Source organism: Trachypithecus francoisi, unplaced genomic scaffold (genome assembly GCF_009764315.1).
Source record: "Trachypithecus francoisi isolate TF-2019V2 unplaced genomic scaffold, Tfra_2.0 Contig00230, whole genome shotgun sequence".
In the NCBI taxonomy this organism is placed as follows: Eukaryota; Metazoa; Chordata; class Mammalia; order Primates; family Cercopithecidae; genus Trachypithecus; species Trachypithecus francoisi.
This window is the reverse complement of record NW_022680517.1, coordinates 196,592-202,591: the sequence shown is the minus strand read 5'-3', so window position 1 is coordinate 202,591 and position 6,000 is coordinate 196,592. Positions and strand designations below refer to the sequence as shown.

Here is a 6,000-nt window from a genome sequence, read left to right as displayed (position 1 = left end):
GCTCACGGCAAGTTCCGCCACCAGGGTTCATGCCATCTCCTGCTTCAGGTTCCCAAGCAGCTGGGACTAAAGGTGCCCACCACCACATCTAGCTCATGTTTTGCAGTTTTAGTAGAGATGGGGTTTCACCATTTTAGCCAGCCTGTTCTGGATCTCCTGATCTCGTGATCCACCTGCCTCAGCCTCCCAAAGTGCTGAGATTACAGGCATGATCCACTGCGCCCATGCTGCTGTAGGCTTTTGTGGCTTCCCCTCTCCCTCTCTTCCCCCTACTGTCACCATGCTTCCCGACCTCCCCTGACCCTCCTTCCCCTTTATCGCCCACCTACACCCAGCCACATCCAGGGATTTCCTCCTGGAGTCTGCCACCAAAGCACCACTGGGCAGCTGCATCCCACCACTTCTGCCTCGCCACCGCCTCACCAGGATCCCAGCTCCAGCCCGGGAGGGCAGTGGGCCGGACCCCAAAGGTGCAGGCGTGGGTTCCCTGCCTTTCCCGGTGCCTTCCCTCTCCCAGAACACCCAGACGATTCAATTCACTCATCTGGTGCCACCAGGACCTTCCAAATTAGGGGAAGGGGCAGGCAGGGGCAGCAGGTGCCACACACGCCAGCCTACACCTACACTCCAGTTCTCAGGGGCTGCTTTTTCCAGTGGAAGGACATTGCATCGCCAGCCACCAGGAACACAGTCCTTGTGAAACTGGATTCCTATTGTCAGCAACTTCGTGTAAACTGCAATCCCGAGGAGAGGACAGAGACCCAGGCCTCAGGACCCATGGTCACGCCCGGTTCCATGGCTCCCGCCAAATGGGCGGGCACGCTCTACAAATCAAGGGGCCAACCGCACTGCACCTAGGGCACAGGGAGGTGCCAGCAAAGGAAGGAGCCTATGAAACCCACCTCCAAAGCAAGCAATTAATCCAAGACAAAACCACTCTCCATGCTCCATTGCTCATGTCACATGGATGGCCTGGCCACCCTGTTCTGGTGAGCTCAAACCCCCTCCACCCTATAGCAGCCTGCTCAAAAGGACACTGCCTACCAAAGAAGTGCGCTCCCTCCCCAAGCCTCTATCACTCTCGTTCTCTAGCTCCCTCCCCCTCTGACTTCTGGGTTTGCTCCTGCACCTCGCACTACTTCTGTCACCTTCCCTCTGTCTCTCTGTCTCTCTCTCTCTTTCTCTGTCCCTCTCTCTTTCTCTGCCTCTCTGTTTGTCTCTTTCCCTCTCCCTCTCACTTGTCTATCTCAATGGCTGTCTCTTTCCCTCCCTTGGTTTCAATCTCTCCATCCATCTCTTCCTTGCTCTACTTCAAGCCGTTTGTGTGTGCATGCATGTTTGTATGTGTGTGTGTGTCTGTGTGTGTGTGTCAGCCTGTATCGAGGAGATCAGGCAGCTGACGCTAGTGACAGTCCGGGGCAAAGCAGGGACATCCCCCAACCCCAACCCGCTACACCCTCTGGTCCACATGCTGGGTCTTGGTCGAGACAAGCGATCATGGTGGGGACGTTGTGAGGCAAAGGCCATGCGCAGCTGGGCCGGCTGTTTGACCTTGGCCAGCCCAGACAGCTCTGCATGGGAGGGGCAAGAGGGGGCCTCTCAGGAGCTACTGAGCAGCCAGGAATCCAAAAGAATACCTCCGCAACAGGGAGGAGGACTGGATGGGATCCCAAGATCGTGGGCCCTGGTCTCTGTTGCCTTGGAGCACTACCTGTTCTTAGCAGGCCTGACATGATGGAAGCTTGGGAGCCCCGGAGACAGAGGAAGGCTGTGGTTGAGTGGCTCGGGTGTCTCGATCTGAGGCCAGTGGCTTGGGGCTGGCTGGGCTGGCTGGAAGCTGGTGGGCATGGCAGGGCCTAGCTCTTGGGGCAGCCAGGCACCTCTGCTGGTGTCTACAGCCATACCACCCTGAACACACCCGATCTCATCTGATCTCCTGAAGGTAAGCAGGTTCAGGCCTTGTTAGTACTTGGATGAGAGACCACCTGGGAATACTGGTTGCTGTAGCCTTTTTTGCTGTCTTTCTTGCCTTTCTTTCTTTTCTACCTTCCTTTCTTCCCTTCTCTCACTTTCTCTCTTCTTTCATTCATTCTTTCTCTCTTTCCTTCTTTCTTCCTTTCTTTCCTTCTTTCTTTCGTTCCCTCTTTCTTTCCTCTTTTGTTCCTTCTTTCTTTTCTTTCATTATTTCTCTCTCTTTCTATCTTTTCTTGCTTTCTCTCTTTCATTCTCTCTTTCTTTCTTACTTTCTTCTCTTTCCTTCTTTCTGTTCTTTCTTATTTTCTCTCTCTCTTTCTTTCTGTCTTTCTTTCTTTCCATCTTTGTTTCTTCCTTTCCTTTCTTTCTTTCTCTCTTTCTTACTTCTTTCAGTCCTTCTTTCATTCTTTCTTTTCTTTCTCTCTTTCATTCTTTTTCTTCTTTTATCCTTTCTTTCTTTTCTTTCTCCCTCTTTCTATCCTTCCTTTCCTTCTTTCTTTCTTTTCCTGCTTTCTTTCTTTTCTTCTTTCTTCTTTCTTTAATCTTTTCTTCCTTTCTTTTCTTTCTTTCTCACTCTCTTCCTTTCTTTCTTCCTTTCTTTTCTTTCTTTCATTCCTTCTTTCTTTCTTTTCTTTCTTTAATCCTTTCTCTCTCTCTCTTTCTTTTCTCTTTCGTTCTTTCTTTCTTTTTTCATTTTCTTCCAGATGGAGTCTCCCTCTGTCACCCAGGCTGGTGTGCAGTGGCACAATCTCAGCTCACTTGAAGCTCCGACTCCTGGGTACACACCATTCTCCTGTCCCAGCGTCTTGAGCAGCTGGGACTACAGACACTCACCACGACCCCCGGCTCATGTTTTGTAATTTTAGTAGAGATGGTTTTGCACCGTGTTAGCCATACTGATCTGAATCTGCTGATCTCATGATCCACCCGCCTCAGCCTCCAAAAGTACTGGGATTACAGTCGTGTTCCACCACACCTGGCCTGCTGTAGGCTTTTGTGACTTCCCCCTCCCTCCCTTCCCCCTTCTGTTGCCATGCTTCTCAACCTCCCTTGACTCTGCTCTCCATTTATGGCCCCCCTTAACTCCCGCTGCAGCTGTGGACCTCCTTCCGGGGGGACACCAATAAAGCACCACCGGGAAGCAGCATCCCATCACTTCCGCCTCGCAACCGTCCTGCCAGGAGCCCATCTCCAGCCAGGGAGGGCAGGGGGCCGGACCCCAAAGGCACAGACACAGGTTTCCTGCCGTTCACGGTGCCTACCCCCTTCTGGAATGCCCAGGTGATTCAATCCACTCATAAAGCACTGCCGGAAACTTCCAAACTGTGAGAAGAGAAGGGCAGGGGCAACAGGTGCCACACATGCCAGCCAAGACCTCTGCTCCAGAATGCATGGCCTGCTTTATCTGGGGGAAGGACGTTGCTACGCCAGCCACCAGGAAAACAGTCCCTTTACATCCGAATTCCCATTGCCAGCAACCTCGTGTAAATTAAGTCTCGAGGACTCGCCAGAGACCCAGGCTTCGGGCCCCGTGGGCACACCCAGTTCCATGGCCCCCACCAAATGGGCAGGTGCACTCGACAAATCAAGGGGACCACTGCACCATGCGAAGAGCACATAGAGGCTACAAAAAAGGAAAGAGCCTATGAAACCCACCTCCAAAGCAAGCAATTAATCCAAGACAAAACCCGTCTCAGCACTCCATTGCTCCTCTCACTTGGATGGCCTGGTCACCCTGTTCTGACCTAGCCCAAGCCCCCTCCACCCTATCCAGCCTGCCCCAAAGGGAACTGTATAAAGGAGCAGAGTGCTCCCTCTCCAAGGCTCTATCACTCTTGTTCTCTAGCTCCCTCCCCCTCTCTCTTCTGGGTTTGCCCCTGCACCTTGTGCTACTTCTGTAATCTTCCGTCTGTCTTTCTGTCTCTCTCTCTTTCTCTGCCTCTCTGTCTATCTCTTACCCTCTCCTCCTCCCCTGTCTCTCTCGATCGCTCTCACCCTCCCTCGGTTTCAATCTCTCCATCCATCTGTTCCTTGCTCTCCTTCAAGCCATTTGTGTGGGCGTGCATGTGTGTGTATGTGTGTGTGTGTGTTTCTCTGTGTGTTCGCAAGCGCGTGTGTGGGTTCTTGCATGCAACCACCTGGGTGTGTCTGTGTGTGGGGCTGTGGATTTGCTCCTGGTGGTGGTGGGGTGTGTCTGGGTTTCTCTGAGCCCTTCTCTTTGGGGATCAGGCTGCCATCACAAGTGCCAGCTCCGGGCAAAGCAGGGCCATCTCCCAACCCCCAACCCCCACGTCCTCTCGCCCACTGGCTGGGTCTTTGTCGGGACAAGCCACCATAGTGGGGGCGTTGTGAGAAAAGTGCCAGGATCAGCTGATCTGACTCTTCACCCTTGACCAGCTCAGATGGCTCTGGTTGGGTGAGGCAAGAGGGGGCCTTGCAGGAGCTCCTGAGCCGCCAAGGATCCAAAAAATACATCTGCGACAGGGTGGAGGACTGGATGGGGTTCCAAGAACATGGGCCCTGGGCTCTGAAATCTCAGAGCACTCCCTCTTCTGAGTGGGCCCGACGTGGTGGAAGCTCGGCAGCTCGGGAGCCTGGAGAAGGCCACAGGTGAGCGGCTTGAGGGTCCCGATACGAGCCTGGAGGCCCCAGCTTGGCAATTCCGGCTGGAAGCCGGCGGGTATGGCTGGGCAGGGCTCTTGGGGTAGCTAGGCACCTCTGCTGGCGTCTACGGACATACCACCCTGAACACAACAGATCTTGTCTGTTCTGGTGAAGCTAAGCAGGGTCAGGTGTGTTTAATTCTTGGATGGGAGACCGCCTGAGAATACCGGGTGCTGTAGGTTTTTGGCTTTCCTTCTTGTCTTTCTTTCGTTTTTACCTTCCTTTCTCCCCTTGTCTCTCTCTCTCCTTGCTTGCTTTTTCTTTCTTTCTTTCTTTCTTTCTTTCTTTCTTTCTTTCTCTCTCTCTCTCTTTCTTTCTTTCTTTCTTTCTTCTTTCTTTCTTCTTTCTTTCTTTCTTTCTTTCTTTCTTCTTCTTTCTTCTTTCTCTCTCTCTCTCTCTCTCTCTCTTTCTTTCTTCTTCTTTTGTTCGTCTTTCTTTCCTTATCTTCCAGATGGAGTCTCGCTCTGACACCCAGGCTGGAGTCCAGTGGCCCAATCTCAGCTCACTGTAAGCTCCGCTTCCCCGGTTCATGAAATTCACCTGCTTCGGCCTCCCGAGCAGCTGGAACTACAGGTGCTCACCACCCTGCCTGGCTCATGTTTTGTAGTTTTATTAGAGATGGGGTTTCACCATGTTAGCCAGGCTGGTCTGGACATCCTGACCTCGTGATCCAACTGCCTCGGCCTCCGAAAGTGCTGAGATTACAGGCGTGATCCACCGTGACCGACGTGCTGTAGGCTTTTATAGCTTCCCCCTACACACACTTCCCCTACTGTTGCAATGCTTCCCAACCTCCCCTGAGTCTGCTCCCCCTTTATCGCCTCCCTAAACCACCGCTGCAACTGGGGACCTCATCGTCTGGATCCAGCATGAAAACACCACAGGGCAGCAACATCCCACTGCTTCTGCCTGGCTGCCACCCTGCCAGTAGTCCGGCTCCAGTCCAAGAGGGCAGGGGGCCGGAAACCAAATGTGCAGTCACGGGTTTCCTGCCACTCTCGGTGCCTTCCCTCTCCCAGAACTCCCAGGTGGTTCAGTCTACTCATTTGGTACCCCCAAAACCGTCCAAACTGGGGGAAGGGGTGGGCAGGGGCAGCGGGTGCCACACATGCCAGCCAGGACATCCACTCCAGAAAGCAGGGGCTACTTTATCTGGAAGAAGGACTTTGTTTTGCCAGGCACCAGTAAAACAGTCCCTGTGCATCCATATTCCCATTGCCACCATTTTCATGTAAACTCCAGTCCCAACGACACATCAGAGATGCAGGCCTTGGGCCCAGTGGGCAGGCCCAGTGCCACAGCTCCAGCCAAACGGGTGGGTGCACCATGCAAATCAAGGTGCCCACTGCACCACACCAAGAG

General features: G+C 53.2%; 1 pseudogene; it reads left to right on the top strand.

The window, feature by feature from the left end:
- The first annotated feature begins 1,890 nt into the window (after positions 1 to 1,890).
- On the top strand, positions 1,891 to 2,010 carry LOC117080322 (annotated as a pseudogene).
- The last annotated feature ends 3,990 nt before the right edge of the window (positions 2,011 to 6,000 follow it).